Source organism: Lutra lutra, chromosome X (genome assembly GCF_902655055.1).
Source record: "Lutra lutra chromosome X, mLutLut1.2, whole genome shotgun sequence".
Lineage (NCBI taxonomy): Eukaryota > Metazoa > Chordata > Mammalia > Carnivora > Mustelidae > Lutra > Lutra lutra.
In genome coordinates, this window is record NC_062296.1 from 48,103,480 (window position 1) to 48,129,750 (window position 26,271).

Here is a 26,271-nt window from a genome sequence, read left to right on the forward strand (position 1 = left end):
CACAAACAACGCCTCTATCTCACTGCCTTACAACAGCAAGGGTTTATTATTTGTTCACACACATAAACGTGGACACAAAATGAAAACACCCTTAGATTTTGACAAGCATGGATATAGACGTGAGTGCACAGCTATGTTTGGAATCACAAGTCAAATGAAAACTCTGGCATATGAACACATGACCTCCTACAGAACCCTATTTAGAGACTGACCAGCTTAGATTGCACAACCCTGATTTTATAAGAGACATAGAAGGCCCCAAAATACAAAGCAGTAAGAAATGGAGGTACAAGAATACGCACCCTCAGCCAAGGAATTGCCCCACATAAAAAAGGGTCTGAAAGGCTTGTAAAAGAAAGTGAAGGTTTAAGAAAATGTTAAGCGTATTGGGTATTAAACATTTTGCAAATGCATAAATAGGCAGCACTCTAGTGAGGCCTCCTCTTCTGGGCTTCTAGGTCAAGAGGGAGATGCACCCCAGATGCCCAGTAGGCATAGAAATGGAGCTGGCTCCCTGGGTCGCAGAGAAGGGTTAGGAGGCTGGGGTCCTCTATCTTCAGCAGGATCTGCAGAGAGAACGGAAGGAATCAGAGCCAGGTCACATCCATTTCCCCTCCAGGCTCTCCCCTCTCTTTTGTCTCACCCGATCTAGGCTTTGTCACCTGGACTACAGAGTGCAGCACAGCACACTTCCCCGCTGATTTGCCCATCTCAGGTCTTGCTTCCTCCAATCCCTCCATCAGAGCCACCACATTTCATTTTGTGGAGCCCAGGATCTCTGAGTATGCTCCCCCCCAGCTCACACACTCCCTGGCTCCTCACCACCCACAGTTTCTGGTCTAGCCCCTAAGCCTGGCATTCAGGACCCCTGTAATTGGCAGCCTCTCCAGCCTCATCCCCTTCTGTTCCCAAAGTTCCTCCTTCACTCAGGTTGCTGCTTCACTCAAGCATCATATTGCGCCCAACATTTTGGTCTGGGAATGCCCAGCCTTCCCTCTCAGCCTTCCAGGCTTCTACCCCTCCTCAGACTCCCTCTGGTCCTTCCTCTCCAGGCTCATCATTGAAACTTAGCCACAAAACACAAGGGAACTCTGAAGGCATCCAGGCTCCCCCTGGAGACAGGAATCAAAGACCAGATCTCCCTCCAGCCCAGGCTCTTATCACCTATGTGTATGCTGCCCACCACAGCAGACTGCAGGGTGTGGGTAGAGAGCTCTGGGCTGGGAGTAAGGAGACCTGGGTGTTCCACTTGATAGGCTGCATGCCCCAGGCAAGTCCCTGCCACCAGCAGGACCTCAGTAACCTTGTTTCTCGACGCTAGGGCCCTGGGCATTTGCTTGTTGAGCACAGAGCTGGATAAACTGATGATTCACTGAGCAACCAGTGACAGCCATCACCGGCACCAGACCAAGGAGCTTGCATACCTGAGCCCTAGGAGGTTCAACCCACCAACCCCGGCCTCCCAGTTAGACCCTGCTTACCACAACGCCCTCCCCTTTCCCAACCATCCCCACCACCCGTGTTCTCCTTTCAAGGACAAGGCTACTTGTTGCCACGCAGGGATGGAGCACGGAGCTGGAGCCAGAAGATGCCTGGGGAGAGTCTCTCAGAATCAGCAGAGCCTCGGCCGCTTCCAGTTTCCGCTGCCACTCTGGCAGAATCCGAGTCCTGGTCAGAAGATTCAGGAGCCTGCAATGGAAAGGGTGTGAGAGAATGGGACCTGAAAACCCATACCTCCCCACCTCATGGGGCCAGTGGCCCTTCAGTCCCCAGTTCCATTGAAGGTCCCCCCCCACCCCGGGGGCCTTCATCCTTTCCCATTCACTAAGCCTGGCCCCTGCCAGGGTTCTGGACCCCGCTATTTTCCCAGGATCTGCGGTTGCAGTAGGACAGGGCCAAGGGCGGCACAGGGCTGGAGGACCAGAGCTGAGTCTCTAGAGACAAGGAAGAGGGGCCATGGGATTAAACCCTCTGACGGATACATAATACCAGTAGAGAAACAGGGCCAGGATCTTGCACTATCCGGATGTGGGAGTCTGAATGCCTGTTGGCCATTGGTCGGTGTGCTTGCACAAGTCCTTTCCCCTGTTTAGCCTATTTTCCTTTCTATGTCCTTCCTCAACATCTCTCCTGAGACCCTAATTCCTGCCAGGATTTTCAAAACTCCCAGGCCAACAGTGATGGGTATGGAAAATCCCAGGTGTCTGTGGTCTAATCTGCAAAGCACCTGGAGAAATGGGATCACTGTCCCTGCCCAGGGACTGCTTCTCACCCCCATATTCCCCCCCCATGGAACTTGAAGGACCAGCTTGGCTCATCTAATGGCCTCGGAGCTTTCTCTAATGACCTCTGGACTCTCCCTCTAGGCCCTGTGGCACTCACCGTCCTGCCCACCCCCTTCCACAGGACCTTCTCTCCATCAGTCTGTTTCCCCTTGGAATAACAGCCTCCATCAGTGAAGTGCTACGTGGCAGTCCTGGACCTAGTCCTCTTGTCAGTGCTATGTCAGGTGTGGGATATTGTCCCTATCAGTACTGCTAGTACACTGGAAATGGAGGTTTGGAAACGGAATGTCACTTGCACAAAGTTCACAATAGGATGGCAAGGCTGGGAGCCCTGCCCTTGCCGCTAGTCTGAGATGCTGCCTTCTCCACTCCTCCTCCCTGAACCCCTCTCCCCCGCCACTTCTTGTCCTGCCCTCTCCCTGCCCCCCCAACCCCATTCCTTCTCCTCCTCATCGGCGCCTCCTCCACTCCTTCCTTTATCTCCCATGGCATCAAGCACAAAGGTTGGGCACCTGGTCACACAATATACATCTAGCTCCATGGGCCTCTCACTTTACTCACATCCTGGGCAGGGCAGGAGCCCTGTGGGTCTTCCTGGAAAGAGAAATTGTTAGTCGCGTCTTCAAGGGCTGGAGTCCAGACAGAGACAAAGATTTTGGGGTAGGACCGGTCAGCAGAGCTCCTTGGGCGCTTGCCTGCAGAGGCAGAGAGCACAGGATGGAGTCAGGCACCATGCCGGCCATGGAGAGGAGATGTGTATGGGTATGTACTGGGATGAGGATAGGAGCCCAAAATGTCAGAACTGAGAAGACCTTGAAGACCAGCCAGTTCCTACTATTTATTTTCCACCTGGTGAAATGGAGACTCCAAGAGGACAAGTACTATTTCCTTAAGGTGGCAAGCTGCAGTAGGATTAGGGAGGGAACTCATGTCTTCAGGACACAGAGAAGGGTCTGGGCAGTGGGTGAGATGGGAACTTCCCCCACAGGCCCTAGACTCTCCTTATCTCCCTAGGGGTTGGGCAGGTTTGGGTGGGCCTCAAGCTGGGACATGATGTTCTCCTTCCCAGCTATGGAAAGCTGGGGACACTTTGGGTGAGCCTTTCCCTCTGAGCTCACCCCACTCTTCCTCACCCCCAGTCTGAGGTCTCATCTCACCGTGGACCATTTTGACCCCCCAGAGCTCTCCTTCCCACCAACACTTGGTAGATAATATTGATGAAGTTGGATAGGTGGGCAGCTAAAGGCCCGAGGGGTAATTTGCCAAGGCCACATCAAAATTGGGTAGGAGGACTGGTGACAGAACAGCTCAGTGCTCCCTATCCCCAAACCCAGACACCCTCCCTGGCCAGAGACACTCACTGAGGGCTCCGGCTTGAATGGTCAACTTCTTGACATGGCTGTGAGCTTTGGGAGGGGAGGCCTCACTCCTTGTCTGTCCTTGAGCCAGGTGCCTCTTTAGGTTTGCCCCCTGCTCCCTCTTCAAGGCATTCTCAGCAGGCAAGACACTGTGGTGTTCCCTAAAGTGGGGGATAGCAGGTCTACAGTCAGTCACATTTTGGGGAGGCCTACCCCCCCATTGTCAGACACTATACTCACGAGAAGAAGGCACACTTGTGACACTCGCAGGCCTTGAAGAGGCAGAAGTGATCCTGGTCCTTGACTTGGTCAGTGAAGCCGTGGTTGTAGCAGCGGGCACAGCGACTTACACTCTTTTGGGGCCAAGTTCAATCCCCATGGGGCTCCAGTCTCAAGCCCAATAGGGGGGTCGGAGGGGCAGCAGGGCACAGCAGGCATTTCATTGGGATCCATTGTCCTAGGGCCAGGAGTGGAGGTCAGGATGGCCACATGATCCCCTACCCTGAACATACTTCCTCTGCCCTTTGAAAACCCCACCTGTGCTGGATTCTTCTTCACCCAGCTCATCGCTGAAATCAGATCGCACCCACCCTTCTCACTCATGCAGCCTCCTTCCCAGGAAGCCCCACTCACGCATAGCCTCATTCTAAGGAACTCTTGGCATGGCTCCTGTAAACTTTCAATCGAATCACCATTCTCCTTGCTTCCCTTCCCTCTACATAGACCCCCTTTTCAGGCATACGCACGCACTCGTGTGCCCCCTTTCTTCAATTACTGCCTTCCCCTTCTCGTGTATCATCCTGTACTCTGCCATTCCTCATGATTTTTCCTGTCATGTACTTCCACAATTACCTTCCTAACCTCCTGCATTCATTCACTCCCTACTCATGATTCTAGCTCCCCCCATTCAACTCTATTATTAGTATGTCCTACATTCAACTTTCCTCTCACACCCCATCCTGATTTTCTTCCTGCACCCCACTGTAATCTTAATTCTTCTCTCAGCCCCCAACACTTTAATCTGACACCCCCTTTGTACCCCTGCGAAATTTCATTAAGCTGCTGGACCCCAAGCCCCTCTTTCAATAAGTATTTTAAGCATCCCTTCGATTATTCATTGACTAGATCCTTGCTGAGCCCCCTATCGAATGCCAGACCCTGATCTAGTCAACAGCCAACTCCTCACTGCAGTAATTGTTTTCTTCCACCAACAGAACCCTCTGTGCTCTCATGCAAACCCATGTACTCCCTGCTCAGCCTCCCAACAATCTTCCATGCTCCTCTTCACACTTCAACGGTTAAGCTTGGGTACACTTTCCCCGTCCCTCACACCTGGGGTGTACCACCTCATCTCAGGCCACCCAGTCATTCACTGCCACTGCCACATCAGATTCAAAGGATCAAAGGCAGGGGCATGAGTCCTGCCTTAGGTTCCAGAGGCCAGGGTTCAGGTGCTGAGGCAAGGGTTTTCCTCCCACAGCCATTCGGTGGTTGTTGCCTGGGGGGTGGGGGTGGAGAGGGGATGGGGCGGAGTGGAACATCAGGAGGTACTCCACTGAGGTTGGAGGAGAGGAGAAGGAGTTGGTCATCCCGAGCAGGAGGGAGGGAGGAAAGAAGATGTGTGGAGAACGAGGGTCCTATTCCTGATGCCAACTTGTGGTTACCTCAGCCTCCCGCAAGTCGAAATCCAACAGCAGGGACAGAAGGCGGGAGGGAAGACCCAGCTCTCTCTCCCTTTCCCGCCCTTCCCGCAACGGCCAATGAGCTTCCAGCGCTGCCTTCCCCCCCTCCCACGGCTGTGACCAGTGACCAATGAGCTTCGAGTTCCATCGAAGTGCACCTACCAAAGCCCCGCCCCTCTCGCCTTCCTCCCACTTTTCCGTGTGCTGGCTTTACTAAGACAGTCAGTAACTCGTGAAGTGAAGTGAAGTGAAGTGAAGTGAAGTGAAGTGAAGTGAAGTGAAACTTTGTGTTCCCTAAACCTTGTTTCCCAGACTTTGCTCTCTTTGGGTGTGAAATACAATATGTGCATGCATATTTAACTCATGTCCTTGGTATCCTGTAACTGACTTTTACGAAATTCAGCATGTGTTTTTAAGATTCAACCATATTTCTATGTCAGGGTTTGTCAATGGGAGGGGGCGGGGCAATTCTGCACCCCAGGGAACATTTGGCAGTGCTTGGAGTTATTTTGGTCCATCTTTGCGTGTCTCTGTGTCTGAGCTCCCTCTTCTGTTCCACAGATAAATTTGCCTATTTCTGTGCCACTACTACATCATCTCCATTTTTACGTCTTGATAAGGCATCTTGATCTACGGTAGGGCAGGTCCCCCAACCTTATTCATAACCTTCGAACGTATCTTCCTTATCCTTTGCCTTTCGCCCTTCCAGTATAAATATCGGAATCAGCGTGCCTTGTTCCTTGAAAACTCATTTGCCTCAGATTTGAGTTGCATTTTCATTAAATCTGTGGATAAGTTAGGGGAGTATTGACTATCTTTAGGACACCCAGCCTTCCTAGTCACCAACATGGCATGTCTCTCCGTTTATGTGGGACTTCCTTAACGTTTTCATCCTTAGTATTTAATTATCGTCTTTCTGTACATTCAGATCTTGTACATCTTTTCTTGCATTTATCCCAAGATGTGCTAGAGTGTTGTTGCTCTTGTGCTTGTTATCCATTTAAAATGACATTTTCTAATTGTATCTAACTTAGAGAAATCCATTTGACTTTTCTAAAAACTATACTGACCTTAAAGCCAGCCACCCTGCTAAACTCTGTGATATCTAATCATTTGTTATAGATGTTCTGCAGTTTTTCACGAATCTGTGAGTTACAGAAGCCCAATAATCAATTTACAGGTTTCTTAAACCTGTACTGGTTGGCTAGGAACATCCACTACAAGGTCCGACAGACATGACCAAATTCGACCTCTTTAGGTTGTCCCTAATATTAAATAGAATGCTGTCAACATTTCCATAATAAAAGGGGTTTGCTGTGTTTCACTGTTTTCAACCTCCTTCACTTCCTCTCTTTGTTCCTCCATTCCTTCCTCCCTCTCTCCATTCCTTCTGTCTTTTTCTTGTTTCTTCTTTTCTTCCTTTCTTTTCTTCTTTCTTCCTTCTCTCTTTTCTTTTTACCCTTTTTTTCTTCTTTTCTTTCCTTTCTCTCTCTCTCGCTCCTCTTTCTTCTTTCTTTCTCTTTTTCTCTCCCTCTTTTCCTTCCTTCCTTCCATCCTTCCTCCTCCCTCCCACCCTCTCTCTCTCTTCTTTCTTTCTTTCTCCCTTTCTTCCTTCCTTTCTTCTTTCTCTTTATAAGATTAAGGAGTTTTCCTTATATTACAGTTTAATAAGTTTGTTTTTAAAATCATGAATAGGTAGTGAATTTTAGTTTTTTTGTCTCTATTGAAATGATCAAAAGTCCATTTGTTTATTCTGTTAATACAGTGTTATTGTAGATGCTTTTTTCAAAATCTTAAATGAAGCTTATAATCACACAAGGACAAAATTCACAAGTGTGTATCTTAATGAGTTTTCAAAAATTAAACATACACGTTCAGTTAGCACCTAGAGCTAGCCCACAGAATATGTTGGCAACACACAACCTCTCTCATGACTCTATCTGTCTGTCTGTCTGTCTATCTATCTATCTCTATCTGAATGCGAAGCCAGTTTTGCCCTCCTAGGATAAATTAACTTCCTTATGGTGGATCATCTTTTGTAGATGCTGGGGGGGTTCAGTTTGCTAAAATTTTGTTTAGAACTTTTACATCTTCTGCTCATGAGCAAGATCGACTTGAAGTTCCTCTTTCTCATACACTCCTTGCTGGTTCCAGCGTCAAGGTTTTCTAGTCTTACAGCCTGAGTTGGGCAATAGTTTCTCTTTTTCTATCCTCTGGAAGTTTTTGTATAACATTGGGATTGCCTGTCTGGTGACTTTATTAAAACTTGACTACTAAACAGCTGATGTACCTGTTTTCCTCATTTTTTTTCCCCTTAAAAATGTGGGTAATTTCAAACACATACAAACAGGGTTTGCATATAAACCTAACAATTTCCAGGTTCATCACAGTAGAGCTGTGCTCCTGGAACATTAGCTTGCATCAGAATCCAAATAAGCTTGTGAAAACAGATTACTGAGCTCCACATCTATGGTCTCAGATTAAAAACCTGGGGTGGGACCCAGAGTTTGCTTTTCTGGCAAGTTCCCTGGTGATTCAGATGCTGCTGCTGGGGGAACCACCACTTTGAGAACACTGTACGAGAGAGAATAGTGAGGGAACCTCCAAGTATCCATCCCTGGGCTGCAACGGTTTAACTACTCACAGCCAATTTCATTTCATTTATATCTTCTCCCCTCTGTCTCTTCCAGATTATTTTCAAGAAGATACCAGAAATCATCTCATTTTATTGTGGAACACTTCATCACACAACTCTAAAATATGAGCAATGCATTTTCCTCACCTGTCTCTTTGAAAATAGATTTCAAAACACACAAGTTGAAGACGTGATACATTCTTTCACCTAGAATTTCATATTGTCCGTTGCTTCTATCTCCTTTTTCTTCTTTTTGCCTAACCACTCAAGTTCCAAACATTTCATGCAATTACTCCCAAATGTAGCTCCTAAGACCTTGGATATTCTCCTAACCATATTTACTATTGTCTCACTGAAGAAATTTAATAGTGGCATGATAACATCATCTAAGTCCATACACGGTCCATATTCCAATTTCCCCCAGTTGCCCCAATGATATCCCTTTGAGGGTCAACAGTTCAATCAAGTATCATACATGGCATTCAGTTGTCATGTCTCTTTAGCATCTTCTAGTCCCAAACAGGCCCTCAACTTAAGAAATCTTCCATGACCATGACATTGTCCAAGCACCTCGGCCTGTTTGCCTTCCAACGTGTCCACAATATGGCTTTGCCTGATATTTTCCTCCCATTCGGATGATTTCTGTTTAACATTTTTGGCAAGGATGTTAAATAGGTGCTGCGTAGTTCACATGAGCATCACATCTGAGAGTTCCTAAGGTCGGTTTGTCTAACAGTCGGTGCTGCTATTGGCATTACTCAGTTTGATCACTAATTTATGGTATCGTTGGATAGATCAGTCCACTGTAAACATCCCTTTGTCCCTCTGTGACTTACAAGGAGACAGTAGCATGGTATTTTGATACCATGTGGGTATATTGTGTTTCGTCCCCACAGAATTTCACCTCTTGGCCTTGGTTTTTGTTCCTGCTTCTTGTCGGATTGGGTTATTACTTTGTGGTTGAAAAATGGCGACTTCTTATTTGCTTTCATACTTCTACATTTACTGGTGGACATTTTGCTGTAAGATGAACATCCCAGCCCCCCCAACCCCCACCTTGTTGCTGTTGCTGCTGTTGTGTTGTAGTAGCAGAGAAAGATGAGAGCCATTCAGGTGTTGTGTTCAAAGGAACATAAAGAAAATAAAGTGGACAATATTAGGAGACATGTAAACAAGTTTAAGATGAATTTGGTAAGAATTTCTCTAACAGTCCGAACATAATGACAAAATCTATTGCCTGAAATAACAACAACAACAAAGTTTTTAACAATGATTAAGAGGACCTGAGTTATAAATTTAGTCAGCTGTAAAATGGCTTGGATCCTTTGTGTATGCACACACACACACACACACACACTCTCTCTCTCTCTCTCTCTCTCTCTCACACACACACACACACACACACAAACATTTTAGATGGGCAATATGCTAAAACATATAAATAAAAAACACTATTTCAGTTCAGAATGTACGTTAGAAAACTCTGGCATCATGTATTACATTTTACAAAAGGCAGAATATCTTCCACTAAGTCTATATAATACAAGACCCTTCTGACAAGGTGAAAGAGGAATTGATTCAAACTGAAAAAGAATTCAAATACCTTATTTTCACCATCACATGAGTTGTGAGACATGAGACCCTGGCTAATTAATGCTTTAAGTCATTTTGTCTCCAAGGACTTTCCAATCTGCAAAGACACGATTTATAGCTTAAAAATTGAACTCACGGCACAGGTATTGTGGAATCCGTTCTATCGCTTACAAAAGAATTTGAGTTAATTACAAACAACAGTTTCTGTCATGAAGGGCAACAATCTAGCTCTTATGCTGGAAATCAAATTTCATTGTTGTTTTAAATCCAGAGTCTAATGTTTCTCTTATTCTTCTTCTCACTGTGTGATACATATTGAAAACATGGGTGCTTTATGTTTCTAAAGTAGACTATATGTCAACTGTCATGGATAGAGTTATTAATGTCCTTCAATAAATATGTGCAAATGTGGTGATTCATTGTAGGTTAATTTTGTCAGACTAGCTAGGGGTTTGTAAGTTTTTACGGATCTTTTCAAGAGCCAGATTTTTGTTTCATTGGTTTCCTCTATTGTTTATGTTTTCTATTTCATTGATTTCTGGACTTAGTCTTTAAGATTGCCTTCCTGCTGCGCACTTTGTGTTTCTTTTGCTTTTCTTCTAGTTCCTGAGGTGAGAACTTAGATTATTGATTCGATGGCTTTTCCTTTTACTTAATGGAAGCCCTTAATAATATAAATTTCCCTTTCAGCAGTGCTTTAGCTTTATCCCACTAATTTTGATATGTCTTATAATCATTTCCATTCAGTTCAATTCATTTCTTGATGTGCTGGAGCATTTTCCCTGTAGTCCATAGATTGGGTGGCCTCCTTACCACTGGGTGCTGTTAAAAGTCCTGAAATCATTTCAGCAGGGATAGAGCAGGTTGCTTCCTTACTGCCTGGTGGGTATAATTCCAGAATTTCCACATGATTGATTTCCACTAACATAGGAGGGGCAGAATGGCCCGTGCTTCTGCCAGTCAAATGTGGAATTCTAGGCCTTCCATTAGACCATTACTGGCTTGTGTGGGCACGAGGCCATAGTTTGTTCTGTGGTGGTTAGTAAAGTGGAGCGGTTAGTGTTCTGGCTAGGCTGCCACTTTTTTTGACCCTTATGCTAGAGAGAGCAGGCTTTTTTTTTGTTGCAGCGGTTTTTTTTTTTTTTAAGATTTTATTTATTTATTTGACAGAGAGAGAGATCACAAGCAGGCAGGGAGGCAGGCAGAGAGAGAGGAAGCAGGCTCTCCGCAGAGCAGAGAGCCGATGCGGGGCTCCATCCCAGACGCTGGGATCGAGACCTGAGCCGAAGGCAGAGGCTTTAACCCACTGAGCCACCCAGGGCCCCTGTTGCAGCGGTTTTGTTGGCGGTGTCCTTGCTGTCGTTGTCAAGGTTGTCATCATCATTGGTTTGCCTGTGCCTTTTGGCATTTCTGGGTACCTGGCTTCTTCAGCTCAAAGTCTGGGATATATGACACAGAAAGAAAACCAAGGGAACACACCATTTTGTCCTTCCTTTGCTTCTGAATTCCCTAGTTGTTCTGCCTTCTCCTCTTCACTTTGCAGAGTCCTATGTTTATTTTATATATGGTGCCCAGGGTTTTAAGTTGTATTTAGAGGGAAGAATAGGGAAATGTGCTTCTACCCTATCCTCCCAGAAGGCAAAAGTCTCTATATGAATTTAATTATAAGTCCTGATTTTTAGCATGTGTTTGGATTTAAAATTAAATTTAAGTTCAATTTAATCCAAATTAAAATCATTGAATTTTAAATGAAAATTAAAATTAAATACAGCTTTGAATTCAATATATTTGTCTTTGATTAGAAACTCTAATTGCAAGAAATAAGCACATCTATCTGATAAGCTTTTTGAAAGGTATACCTAAAATGCACTTGCTTTGAAGAAACTGAAATTGGCATTCAAAGATTACCAGGTAAATCAGGAATAATGAAAGCAATTCTATCATAGGGGAACACTCAAATTTTAGGTTGGAATAATAGTTTCATGGGGAAATTTCTCAGTCCCAAACCCCCAACCCCCCCAAAACTGGTGTTTTTCCCAATTTCTAAGGTCTATCTACTTCATTGAGTTAATATTCAGAAACATACTTCAGCTTCAATAACCAAATATAAGTATTCCTATAAAAGCTGTTACAATGCCAATTAGGAAATTCAGTAGATGTGGCAAATTCATCACTTAGTAAATCCATTCATTTTAGGTGAGTTGATTTTGTTGTCACCCAACATCACAAAGCGTAACAGGGAGAAGCCTGAACAAACGGGGGTGGGGGGCTCTTTTCCTGGCCACTGTCCACTGTCCATCTGTGCGAGCACACAGAGGGAGGAACTCATCGTTGGCCAAATGAGTCAAATGGATTCTGAATCTTTTAATTTGGATCACTGTAATAGATTTTGCAAGTTTGTGGCATTTCAGAGGCTTGTCAATAGTAATTAGAGCTGATATTTGGGGGGCATTTGCTATTTGCCAGATAATGTACTAAATGTTCTACAGACATTGTCACATTTAATACCCACCCCATTATTATCCTAAGTTTTGCAAACTGGAATCTGAGGCTGCGGAGAACTAAGTAATGTGCCCAGCTAAGCCAAGTTTCAAGTGAAAAACTGTCTACCTTAAATAATCAACAGTTGTGGGCTCTTGACATCTTTATAGACATATTTACCCAAGGTTCCAGAGTACCCTGAGTAATCAAGCCCTGAACAGACAGGTTGTATGCTAGCAGGTATCTCTTGCAGTTCAGAGGGTTTCACATAAGTAGACATTGTATATAAACTCAGATTTTAGGCTACTGTTGGGTATCTTTGATCAATTGTCAAGTGATATTCGTCGAATATGCAGAGATTGATTCAAAAGGAGTAAGATGGAGCTATATTCCCATACTGTGGTGTGAGGAGTAGTCTTTTGGGTCTCTGCTATGTTTTACCCAAGAAGTCTATCAATAACCATCAGGGTGGTGGGCTGCACGGACATAAAAATAAACCATTTCAGTGGAAAATGCTAACTTGGTACTATGGAATTATGAAAACCAAGCTGGGTTGTTCAAATGAATCTCTGTTTCTAACTCTTCATATGGGAGATCTCTGCAGTCCTTCATCTGCATTCTTACTCACTTGAGGCTCTCAGCTTCCTGAAGGGATTAGGAGTGAAATTAGTTGTGACCAGAGATATTAGTTCAGGCTTGCTGCCAAATATCCAGGTGAAAACCTGGTTATATTTAAGACATGAAGGCCAAAAAGAACTCCCCTTGAACTGAATTAAAATATAATTTGGTAACTGGGGCGCCTGGGTGGCTCAGTCGGTTAATTGCCCCGCTCTTGATTTTTGGCTCAGGTCATGATCTCAGGGCTATAGGTTTGAGCCCATGTGGTCAGCAGGCTTTGTGGTCAGCAGGAGTCTGCTTCTTTCCCACTTCCTCTCCTTCTGTCCCTCCCCCTGCTCTCGCTCTCTCTCTCTCTCAAGTAAATAAATAAAATCTTAAAAAAAAAAAAAGATATGATTTTGTGACCAGATGCAGGCTTGGCAATCAGTATGCTTCAAATGTTCCAGTTAAATTGATTTTTTTCAAGAGTGACAACTTTGAGATCAAAGATGGTATCTTACACATCCTAGCTCCCACAGCTCCTGTTGTAGTCCCTTTCACATGGTCAGTGACCAACGAAAATTATTTCTCGAGAAACATGTAAGTGGTAAGCACAGCAACAAACACCATGATAGACAAGCACAGTAAAAGGTTGTACTGGAAGCTAGCCAACCAGGGAGGAAGAACCTCTGAAAAGTCTGCCCTCCCTGAAAGCCATGCGGAAACTGGCAGAAAATTTCAGAATCCATGTTTTGGGGACTCTGGAAAGTCACCAAAAGCATGCAACAACCTCTGTACGTTTATTCTAGAGAAACAGGTGAATCCCAGTAGGAAGAGTGAGCTATGTGGCATTTTAACTGGCCCTATTCCTTGCCCCTCTATCCAACTCTGTGGTAGCCTTGAATATGGACAGCCTGCAATTGCAGGGAAAGCCAGCAGCCCGGCAGTGGCCAGAAGGAGCAGAAAGGAGATGGGGCTCCTGCAAAGTTTCATTTCCAGAGAGCTGTCATTATTTGATCTGTCTGGTTGTTCCCTGGATGACCCCACTTGCATGGCTGTCAGTATTTGGACTGACTCAGACCTTGCCCATTTAAAGTGCCTTTTCCCTGGGAGCATTTGTCAAAAACATTTAGGGGCAATAGTTTAACCTTGCAGCTGCCTCAGGCAGTAGGTAACACTTGGGGTGAACAACAGGTGAACCAAAACCTTAAAGGGAAAAACTGAGGAATGAGATGTCCATAGGGACTTTAAAAAGCTATGACATGGGGCACCTGGGTGGCTCAGTGGGTTAAAGCCTCTGCCTTCGGCTCAGGTCATGATCCCAGGGTCCTGGGATAGAGCCCCACATTGGGCTCTCTGCTTGGCCGGGAGCCTGCTTCCCCCCCCTCTCTCTGCCTGCCTCTCTGCCTACTTGTGATCTCTGTCTGCCAAATGAATAAAATCTTAAAAAAATAAATGAATAAATAAAAAGCTATGACATTATCCCTATGAATCCGAAGGCCAGACACATTCCCGAGACTACAGCATGCTCTGAAAAGACTCAAAAAGGCCCCACGCTTCCAACTCTGGCTTATTCTGAGGCTCTGTGACAGCAGAAATGAAGGCTGTTACAGAGTGGACAACTGCCTGGCTGAGTGTTGAAGGCATGCCCAACATACACACAGAGCTCCGTGTCAATGACTGAGAGTCTTTGCAGTTATGCAGGCATTTAAAGGCCTCTCTGCCCAATCATTAGATAACCACTAAGCTAGCCAAGCAGTGAATTCAGTGGCCACACACAACAGAGGATACAGACTTTACATAAGTAGTTCAGAGAAGTCACTAAACAAACAAATGACACCAAGAATACCGAAACCAAACAGTGACAGCAAAACCTGGAAAGGGGGCAGAATCTGAATTCCAGAGTTGCCACTTTCTCTTACTTAGACTAGATGTCCAGCCTTTGACCAAAACCTATCTGACATGCAAAGAAACAGGGGAGTATGGGACATACATAAGGATACCCAGATGTTGGACTTACTAGTCAGAGACATTAAATCAGCTCTTGTAAATATGTTCAGCATCTAATCGAAGCCATGTCTTACGAATTAAAGGGAAGTATGAGACTGATGAGTCATTAAGTAGATACACCATCAAAGAGATAGGAATCACTTTAAAAATATCAAACAGAAATTCTGGATTTGAAAAGTATAATAACTGCATGAGATGCATGAGATATAAAATTCACTAGATCAGCTCAACAGAAATCGCAATTGGGATTTAAAAGAATCACCGAACTTGGAAGTTAAAGCCAACTGAGATTATACAGTCTGAGGAAAAGAAAGAAAAAATAATGAAGAAAAATGAACAGAGCCTCAGAGACCTTGTAGGACATGATTAAGCACACCAGCTTATGCATAACGAGAGTCCCTGGAGGAGAGGAGAGGAGAGGAGAGGAGATAAAGGGAAAGAAAGAAGATTAGAAAATTAATGGTGCAATACTTCCCAAATTTTGTTAAAATTATTAATCCAGAGAAACAAAAAGATCTGAAACTCCATGGCGGATAGACTCTAGGAGATCTGTACCTTGAAACAGCTTAGTCAAACTCCTAAAAACCAAAGACACTGAGAGAATGTTGAAAGCAGAACCACAAAAGCAGCTCATCACATACAAGGGATTCCCCAGTAAGATTAACCGCTGACTTCTCATCAGAAACCATGGGGCACATGATACGATGAGCACTGGGTGGTAGACTCAACTAATGAATCATTGAACATTATATCAAAAACCAATAATGTGCTACACCTTGGCTAATTGAATTTAAATTTAAAAAAAAAAAGTTAAAATAGAGCTACCTTATGACCCAGCAATTGCACTACTGGGTATTAACCCCCCAAATACACAAGTAGTGAAAAGAAGGGGCACCTGCACCCCAATGTTCATAGCAGCAATGTCCACAAGAGCCAAACTGTGGAAGGAGCCGAGATGCCCTTCAACAGACAAATGGATAAAGAAGATTTGGTTCATATATATAATGGAATATTACTCAGCCATCAGAAAGGATGAATACCTGCCATTTTCGTCAACATGGATGGAATTGGAGGCAATTATGCTAAGTGAAAGAAGACACCAGAGAAAGACAATTATCATATGGTCTCACTCATAAGTGGAATATAAGAAATAGCGCAGAGGATCATAGGGGAAGGAAGGGAAAACTGGATGGGAGGAATTCAGAGAGGGAGACAAACCACAAGAGACTCTTGACTCTGGGAAACAAACTGAGGGCTGCAGAATGGGAGGTGGGTGGGGGGATGGGGTAACTGAGTGATGGGCATGAAGGAGGGCACGTGATGTGATGAGCACTGTGTGTTATACACAACTAATGTATCGTTGAACACTATCTCTGAAACTAATGATGTACTACATGTGGGCTGATTGAATTTAAATTTAAAAAAGAAAAGAAAAAAGAAAAAGAAGCCATGGGGAACAGAAGATAGTGGGAAGTCATGTTCTAAAGCGCTGAAAGAAAAAGACTGTCTGGCAAGAATTCTCTATCTGGCAAGGATTCTCTATCCAGCAAAACCATCCTTCAAAAATGAAGGTGAAATAAAGCCATTCTCAGGTTATGAAGAATGGAGTGAATTTATCGCTAACAGGCCTGCCTTACAAGAAATATTAAGGGGAAGTCCCCAAAAGACACTAGAGAATAATTCAAATCCACGTGAAGAAATAAATAGCATCAAATACAAGTGCATGAAGCAATAATTATAGAACTACCTGGATGGGCTTAAAAGGTATGAAGAGGCAATTTTGATGACAATAGTAGTACAAAGGAGCTTGAAGTTCCAGGGCTATTTAAGATCAAAGTTTTTACATAATATTGAAATTAAGTTGGTATTAATCTGAATTAGATTCTTTTAAATTAAGATCTTAATTGTAATCTGTGAGGCAACCACTAAGAAAATAATTCAACATTGTAGTAAACAATAAGGGAACAAAAATGGTAAGGGAGAAAATATTTTTCACACAAAATGGCACCTCAATGGTGTGAGAGAAAAACATAAAAACATGAGAAAAAAATGACAATGGCAGACATAAATCCTCCAATACCGTTAATTACTTTCAATGTAAGTGGAATGAACACTAGAAGGCAAAGCAGCTATTGGCAGAATGTCATACAGATAGAAAGCAGAATGGTGGTTGCCAGGGATTGTGGGAAGAGAAGGGAAATGAAGAAGAGTTAGTGTTTCATGGGTACAGAGTTTCATTTGGGGTAAAGGAAAAGATTCTGGAGATGGAAATGTTGATGGTTGCACAACAATTAATTACTTAATGAAACAGAGGTGAGTGCCTAAAAATGGTTAAATGTTAAATTTTACATCGTGCATATTTACCACAATTTTTAAAAAGGAAAAAATAAAAAAGGAAAGTCATCCACTGCCCATTGTTTGGGCAACTGAATATTGTTAATCTGGCAACATACCTCAAACTGATCTATAGATTCAATGTGATCTCCAACAAAATCTCAGCTGACTTCTTTGCACAAATAAATTAGCTGATCCCAAAACTCTCACGGAAATTCATGGATTCGAGGATAGCCAAAGCAATCTTAAAAAGGAAGATTAAAGTTGGGGGACTCATTCTTCCCAATTTCTAATCTTACTAGGAAGCTCCAGCAATCAAGACAGTGTGGGTTTAACATAAAGATACTTAAATAGATTAATGGAATAGAATTACAAGTTCATAAAAAAAAAACTTTCATATCTACACCCAATTGATTTTTAAATAGGTGGCAAGATAATTATATGGGGTAAAAAGGAGTGTTTTCAGCAAATGTTACTGGGACAACCGGATATCCACACACAAAAGAATGAAATTGAACCCAATCCGTGTCTCACCGCACATACAAAAATTAATTCAAAATGGGTCTCTGATCTAAATAGCTACAAGTGTAGAATTCTTAGAAGAAAGCATAGCAGTAAATTGTCATGACGTTGGGTTAGGCAGTGTTTTCTTAAGGCCAAGGAACTAAATAAAAAGAGATATATTGGACTTTGTCAGATTCTAAAAACGTTATCTGCCACAAATAATGCCATCCAGAAAGTGAAAAGAGAACTTGAAGAATGGGGAAAGTATTTGCAAATCATATAACTATAAGGGACTTGTACCCAGATGATATAAATTAGTTTTACAAACCAGTGATAAAACATATAACCTCACTGAGAAACGGGTAAAAGATGTGAACAGTCACTTTCCCCCAAAGATAGAGAAATGGCCAATAAGCACATGAAAAGTGCCTTGATGGCACTCATCCTAAGGGAAATGCAAATAGAAACCACAACGAGAACCTACTTTACACCCACTAGAATAGCTAAAATCAGAGAGGGAAGGTGATTGCTGTTGAGAATGTGGAAAAATTTGAACCCTTGGGCATAGCTGGTTGGAATGTAAAGTGGTGCATACGCTTTGAAACACAGTCTGCCATTCCCTCACATATTAAACACAGGGCCATCATATAACCAAGCAGTCCCAGTGCTCGATATATACCCAAGAAAAATTAAAATATATATCCATACAAAAACTTGCATAGCAATGTCCGTAGCAGTATTCTTATAATGCCCCCGAAGTGGAAACAAACCAAAAGGCCATCAACTGATGAATGGATACATAAAATATGAAACAGCCACACAGCGGAATGTTATTTGGCTACAGAAACAAAGTACTAAAAAGCACTCCGGAAGGTGGTGGTGTAGGAGGATCCTGAGTTCACCACCTCCTGCGGATGCACTGAGGCAACTGCATGTATTGCAACTCACTCTGAATGTGACCTGAAGACTGGCAGAGCAGTTCTTCCACAACTAAAGTCATAAAGAGAAGGCTACATTGAAAAGGGTAAGAAGGGCAGAGATGCAGCCAGGAACCAAACCACCAGTGTGGCTACTCACAGGCGGGGGTGGGTTGGGGTGGGGATATCACAAGTACAGAGGGGTGGAGGAGCAAAGGAGCAAGGGCATCAAGCCCCAAAGCAGGCACCCCTGGCCTTTGGGACGTGCACCAGGAAGACTAGTCCCCAAGAATTCTGGCTTTAAAAGTCAGTGGGGCTTAACTCTGGGAGATTTAAAAATCGGTGGGGCTTAACTCCCACTATGGGATTAACATATTCCAGTGGGGTGTAAAGTAGCTCTGGGAAACTGAGTATATCCTCTAAACAGCTAGCACACTATATCACTTGGCACGAGACCAAGCACAGAAACAATGCTTTGCAAAGCACCTGGGTTATGTGTGAAGGAGATTTATTGACTAATTGTGAGGATGTGTGCTGGGGGCACGAGGATCTGTAGGAGCTCTCTCTGGGAACGGAAGTGACCATTTTTTTTTCTTGCCCTCCTTCAGCCTAGAGAGCTGGACACTTGCAAAAGCCCAATCTGACCCTCTCCATCTACCTTGCTAGTACCACTTGCCCTGCCCCAGCATTCACCGGTAGGCCACCCCACCCAATCATTCTGCCCTAGCAGGCACCCCCCCCCACCACCACCACACTGGTGGGCAGCCTCAGCCGGAACCAACATCCCCCCAAGGAGAGTACCACCCCACAAAATCCAGGGATCGTACTTAGCCAGGACCGGTGTACTGCCAAAGACAGTTCTGCCCCAAGTAGGGCAGGGGAGATGAACACCCGCCCCCAACAAGCCTGCCTGCCATAGGTGCAGCTGAGTTTCTCAGCCAGCTGTGCCAAAGGCAGTCCCTGCCTGCCAGTGCACATGTAGCAGTTGCAGCTGATCATTGCAGATACTTGAGCTGCAGGCCAGCCTTGCCAACCATTAAGCCCACAACTGGTGCAGCTGGGCATCTCAGCCAGCTGTCCAGGGGGCAAAACCTGTGCCACGGCATGCCCACAGTAGCTGCAGCTGGGCCTCTCAGCCAGCTGCACAAGTGACAAGCCATGCCAACCACTGCTCCTGCAACAGTCATGGTTCAGCCACAAAAAGGAGGGTGTACACAGCCCTCAAAGGGAATACCCCTGGAGTCCCTGGTTTGGGTGACCAGCGTGGATTGCGGTACAGGGCACCACAGGATGCCTTCATAAAACCACTACATTCAAGACCAAAATATCTCGCTGACCTAGTTAACACACAGAAACAAACACGGAGAGTGGGACAAAATGAAGACACGGAGGAATATGTTCTAAATGAAAGAACAAGACAAGACCATGGGAAAGAGCTAAATGAAACAGATAAGCAAACTGCGTGATAGAGGTGAAAGTAATGGTTATAAAGATACCCACTGGACTGGAGAGCAGAGTGAATGAAGCCAGTGAGAACTGCAACAAAGAGGAAAAAAATGTAAAAAACAAAACAAAACAAAACAAACCAGGGCTGAAGAACACAGTATATGAAAAAACAACAACAACAACAACAAAAAAAAAACCACTAGAGGAAATTAACAGCAGATTAGAGGATGTAGAAGAACAGGTTCAATGATCTGGAAGCTAGGGTAAATGAAAGCAACAAAGTTGAAGAGAAAAAAAAATTTTAAATGAGGATAGGTTAATCGAAGAAATAATAGCTAAAAACATCACTAATCTGGGGAAGGAAACACACGTCCAGGTCCAAGAAGCATGGAGACCCAAGAAAGATGAACCTAACGAGGTGCACACCAAAACACATAATATTTAAAATGGCAAAAAATTAAGGATAAAGAGAGAATCTTAAAAGCAACAAGACAAAAGCAAAGAGCTGTGTACGAGGGAAACACCATAAGGCTAGCGCTGATTTTTTTTGGCGGAAACATTGCAAGCCTAAAGGAAGTGACAGGATATACACGAAAGGCTGAAAAGAAAAAAAAAAAAAAAAGGAAAAAAGAAAAATCTCTACAACCAAGAATGCTCTATCTAGCAAGGTAATCATTCAGAATTGAAGGAGAAATAAGAAGTTTCCCAAACTAACAAAAATTACAGGAGTTCACCACCACTAACTACATCAGCCTTAAAAGAAAGGTTGAAGTGATTTATCTAAGTGGAAAATAGAAGGCTATAACTAGAAATAAAAAAAATTATGAAAAGAAAATATTTCACTGTTAAAACATACAGTAAAGATAGCAGATCTATCGCTTATAAAGCTAGCAGTAAGGTTAAAACACAGAAGTATAATCAATTATATCTACAAAAATTATCCAAGGGGTACACAAAATAAAAAGATGTAAAACATGACATCATATACATAAAGTGTGAAGGGGGAGTAAAAACACAGTGCTTTTAGAATGTGTTTGAATTTAAGTGATCACCAACTTAATATAGACTGCTATATACATAAAATGTTATATATGAGCTGATGGTAACCACAAACCAAAAATGTATGATAGATGCCCCAAAAATAGAGAAAGGAATCCTGGAGTAACATTAAAGAAAGGCATCAAACAAAGAGCAAGAGAAGAAGAGAGAAACAGAGAACTACAAAAACAACCAGAGATCAACTAACAAAATAACAACGAGTACATACCTATCAACAATTACCGTAGATGTAAGTGTTCTAAATGCTCCAATCAAAACACACAGGGTGACTGAAAGGATAAAAAAACAAACCAAGACCTATCTATCTAGATGATGCCTAAAACTGACTCACTTCAAACCTAAAGACACATGCAGACTAAAAGTAAAAGAATGGGAAAACGTATTCCATGCAAATAGAAGTGGAAAAAAAAAAAAAGCTGGGGTAGCAATACTTACATCAGACAAAACAGACTTTAAAGCAAAGACTATAGGGGCACCTGGGTGGCTCAGTGGGTTAAAGCCTCTGCCTTCAACTCAGGTCATGATCTCAGGGTCCTGGGATCGAGGCCCACATAGGGCTCTCTGCTCAGGGGACAGCCTGCTCCCCCCCCCACTCCCTCCAGCCTGCCTCTCTGCCTACTTGTGATCTCTGTCTGTCAAATAAATAAATAAATAACATCTTTTTTTAAAAAAAAAAAAGACTATAACAAGAGATAAGGATAGGTATTACATAATGATAAAGGTATCACTCCAAACAAGAGGCTAAAACAATTGTAAATGTGTGTAATTGTAAATGTGTGTAAATATGTGACCAACATCAGAACACCTAAGTATATAGGCAAATATTAATGGGCACAAAAGGGCAAAATTGACAGTAATACAACAATAGTAGGGGACTTTAACACCCTACTTGCATCAGTGGAAAGATCCTTTAGACAGAAAATCAATAAGGAAAGAGTAGCTTTGAATGACACTTAGACCAGATGGACCTAATGTATATATACATGACTTTCCATTCCAAAACAGCAGAATATTCATTCTTTTTTTAAAGATGTTATTTATTTATTTGACAGACAGAGATCACAAGTAGGCAGAGAGGCAGGCAGATGGGGGGGGGGGGCGGGAAGCAGGCTCTCTGCTGAGCAGAGAGCCTGTTACGGGGCTTGATCCCAGGACCCTGAGATCATGACCTGAGCCGAAAGCTGAGGCTTAATCCTCTGAGCCACCCTGGTGCCCGAATATTCATTCTTTTGAAGGGTACATGGAAACATCCTCCAGGACAGATCACGTGTTGGGCCACAAAACAAGTCTGCACGAATTTAAGAAATTTAAATCAGACCAGCCTCAATTTCCAACCACAACAGCCCAAAACTGAGGTCGATGGCAAGAAAAGAACTAGAAGACACACAAACACATGGAAGCTAAACATGCTACTAAGCAACGGGATGGCCAATGAAGTGATTAAAGAAAAATAACTAGGGAAAAATGAAAATGGAAACACTGCAGTTCAAAATCTTTGGCACTCAGAAAACACAGTTCTAAGAGGAAAGTTTTCGAGAAAAATCTCAAATAAACCATCTAACCTTACACCTAAAAACCTAGAAAAAGAAGAGCAAGCAAAACCCAGTGGTTCAAAGGAAGGAAATAATAAAGATCCCAGTGAAAGAGCACCTGGATGGCTCAGTTGGTTGAATGTCTGCCATTGGCTCAGATTATGATCCCAGGGTCCTGGGATCTAGCCCCACACCAGGCTCCCTGCTCAGTGAGGAGCCTGCTTCTCCCTCTCCCACTCCCCCTACCGCTGTGCATGCTCTCTCTCCCAAATAAATAAATAAAATCTTTTTTAAAGAAAAGATCACATTGAAAATAAATGAAATAGAGACTTAAAAAATCAGGAGAAAAAGATCAATGAAACTAATAGCTGGTTCTTTGAAAAGATAAACAAAATTGATAAACCTTTAACTGCTTTAACCAGACTCATCAAAGAGAGGGAGAGAGAGAGAAAGAGAGGAAGAGAGAGAGAGAAAGAGAAAGAGAGAGAGAACTCATAACAAAATCAGAAATGAAAGGGCAGTTATAACTGACACCACAGAAATACAAAGGATCATGAAGGACAACTACAAAAAAATTGTATGCCAACAAATTGGATAACTTAGAAGAAATGGATAAATTCCTGGAAATATGCAGTGCTCCAAGACTGAAGCCTAAAGAAATAGAAAATCTGAACAAACCAATTACTAGTAACAAAATTGAATTGGTAAGAAAAGAAACATCCAACAAACAAAATCCAAGACCAGCTAGAGCTTTGCAGGTGAATGCTACCAAACATTTAAAGAAGAATTAATGCTTCCCTTATCTGACTATTCCAAAAACTGGAGGAGAAAAGAATGCTTCCAAATTTATTCTAAGAGTTCAGCAGAGATACCAAAACCAGATGAACCCACTACAAAGACAGAAAGATACAGACCAGTATCCTAGACAAACAGAGATGCAAAAACTTCAACAACATACTAGCAATTTGAATTCTGAATTCAAAAATACATTTAAGGGCGCCTGGGTGGCTCAGTGGGTTAAGCCGCTGCCTTCGGCTCAGGTCATGATCTCAGGGTCCTGGGATCGAGTCCCACATCGGGCTCTCTGCTCGGCAGGGAGCCTGCTTCCCTCTCTCTCTCTCTCTCTCTGCCTGCCTCTCTGTCTACTTGTGATCTCTCTCTGTCAAATAAACAAATAAAATCTTAAAAAATACATTTAAAAAATCATCTATCACAACAAGTTGGATTTATTCCAGGGATCCAAGAATGGTTCAATACATGCAACGTGATACACCACATTAACAAAATAAAGGATGAAAATATGATTATCTCAATAGATGAAGAAAAAGCTTCTGACAAAATGCAACATGTGTTCATGATAAAAATTCTCAACAAACTGAGTTTAGAGGGAATATACCTCAACCTAGCAAATGCCACATATGACAAATGTACAGCTAACATCATATTCAATGGTGAAAAGCTGAAACCTTTTCCTCTAAGATCAGGCATAAGACATGGATGTCTACCCTCACCACTTTTATTCAACATCCTATTGGAAGTCCTAGACACAACGATTAGACAAGTAAAAGAAACAAAATGTATCCAAAACTGTAGCGAAAACTGTTGCTATTTGCAGGTGGCATGACACTCTATACAGAAAACCCTAAAGACTCCACCAAAAAACAAAACAAAACACCAAATTGTAGAACCAAAAAATGAATTTGAAGTTGCAGGATACAAAGTTAATATACAGAAATCGGTTTCATTTCTATATACAAATTACAGGATAGCAGAAAGAGAAATTAAGAAAACAATCCCAAAGACAATTGCACCCCAAACAATAGAATACCTAGGAGTAAATTTACTTAAGGAGGTGAAGGACCTGTGCTCTGAAAACTATAAGACATTGGTGAAAGAAACTGAAGATGACCCATATAAATGGAAAGAAGTACATGCTCTCTGAGTGGAAGGATTAATATTGTTAAAATGTTTACGATACCCAAAGCAATCTACAGATTCAATGCAATCCCTATCAAAATACACCGATAGTATTTTTCACAGAACTAGAGCAAAAGAATCCTGAAATTTGTACAGAACCATCAAGGGTGTTGGATAGTCAGAGGAATCTTGAGAAAGAAGAACAAAGCTAGAGGTATCAGAGCCCCAAATTCCTCACTGTACTACAAAGCTGTAGTCATCAGAACAGTGTGGTACCAGCGCAGAAATAGACCCACATTTCAACAGAACACAATAGAGAGCCCAGAAATGAACCCACATGTACGTGGTTAATTAACCTATGGCAAGAAAGGCAGGAATATACAATGGGGAAAGGTGGTCTCTTCAATAAATAAAAGCAGTCTCTCCAAAAAGCAGTCTTTGGAAGAACTGGACAGCTACATGCAAAAGCAGGAAACTGGACCACTTCCTTACACCATACACAAAAACAAAGTTAAAATAGGTTAAAGACCTAAATGCATGCCTTGAAACCATAAAACTCCTAAAAGAAAACATGCATAGACATTGGCCTTAACAATATTTTTCTGGATATGTCTCCCAGGCAAGGAAAACAAAAGCAAAAATAAACAACTGGGACTCTATCAGACTAAAAAAGGTTTGACACAGCGTAAGTAACCATCAACAAAACAAAGAGGCAGCCTATTAAATGAGAGAAGATATTTGCAAATGATATGTCCAATAAGGGCTTAATATCCAAAGTAGGTAAAGAACTTATATGACTCAATACCAAAAACGAAGCAAAACAAAACAAAGCAAAATACTCTGATTTAAAAATCGGCAGAAGACCTGAATAGACGTTTCTTCCAGTGGAGATATACAGATGGCCAACAGACACATGAAAAGTTGCTCAATATCACTAATCATCACAGACCTGCAAATCAAAACCAGACAGAGATAGAGCCTCACAACAGTCACCCTGGCTGCTATAAAACGGGAAATAATAACAAGTGTTGGTGAGGACACGGAGAAAAGGGAACTCTTGGGTGCTGTTGGTGGGAAGGTAAATTTCCAAATTTTCACTCTGGAAAACAGTATGAAGATTCTTCAAGAAACGAAAAATGGAACTATCTTACAATCCAAAATTTCCACCTCTCGGTATTTATTCAAAGAGAACAAAAGCACTAATTTGAAAAGATTTATGCACTGCCATGTTCATCGTGGCTTCCTTTACAATAACCACAATATAGAAGTACCTGTCAGTAGACAAACGGATAAAGAAGCTGTGTTATACATACACAATGGAACTTTATTTGGTCATTAAAAAAAAAAAAAGCAATGAAACCTTGCCATTTGTGACAGCATGAAGGGCCCTAGAGGATATTATACTAAGTGAAATAAATCAGATAGCAAAAGACAAATATCATACGATTTCACTTCTATGTGGAACCTACAAAGCAAAGCAAACAAACGAACAAACAACAACAGAACTAAAATAGAAGCAGACTCACAAACATAAAGAACGAACTTGGTGGTGGCCAGAGGGAGGAAGGTTGGGGGTGGTAAGCAGAGTAGTTGAAGGGGATGAAGAGGTACAAACTTCCAGTGATGAAATAAATGAGTCACAGTGATGAAAAGTACAGCATAGAGAATACAGTCAATAATATCATTATAACTTTGTATGGTGACAGATGATAATTAAATTTATTGGAGTGAGCCTTTTGTAATGTATGTAATTGTCCAGTCACTGTGTTGTACACCCAAAATGAATATTATATGTCAGCTATACTTCAATTTTAAAAATGCATAAATAAAAATTTTTAAAAAGGAATGAAGCAGTAATACATGATACAACCTCAATGAACTTTGAAAACATTATTCTATGTAAAAAGAAGAGATATAGTCA

The 26,271-nt window shown here is 42.5% G+C and overlaps 2 long non-coding RNA genes across 2 annotated transcripts in view; both read right to left on the reverse strand.

Annotated features, from left to right (window-relative positions):
- Nucleotides 1-9: 9 nt before the first annotated feature.
- Nucleotides 10-3,763, reverse strand: LOC125092068 (uncharacterized). Its single transcript, XR_007124816.1, has 4 exons — nt 3,647-3,763; nt 2,847-2,980; nt 1,547-1,689; nt 10-566 (listed from the first exon to the last, which is right to left on the reverse strand). It is a non-coding gene; the product is annotated as an uncharacterized LOC125092068 (long non-coding RNA).
- A 12-nt stretch (nt 3,764-3,775) lies between these two features.
- LOC125092069 (uncharacterized) overlaps nt 3,776-26,271 on the reverse strand; it is a 29,564-nt gene continuing 7,068 nt past the window's right edge. Inside the window, exons 2-3 of the long non-coding RNA XR_007124817.1 lie at nt 3,884-4,100; nt 3,776-3,804 (exon numbers count right to left, since the gene is read on the reverse strand). This is a non-coding gene — a long non-coding RNA (uncharacterized LOC125092069). The remainder of the gene's footprint in view (nt 3,805-3,883; nt 4,101-26,271) is intronic.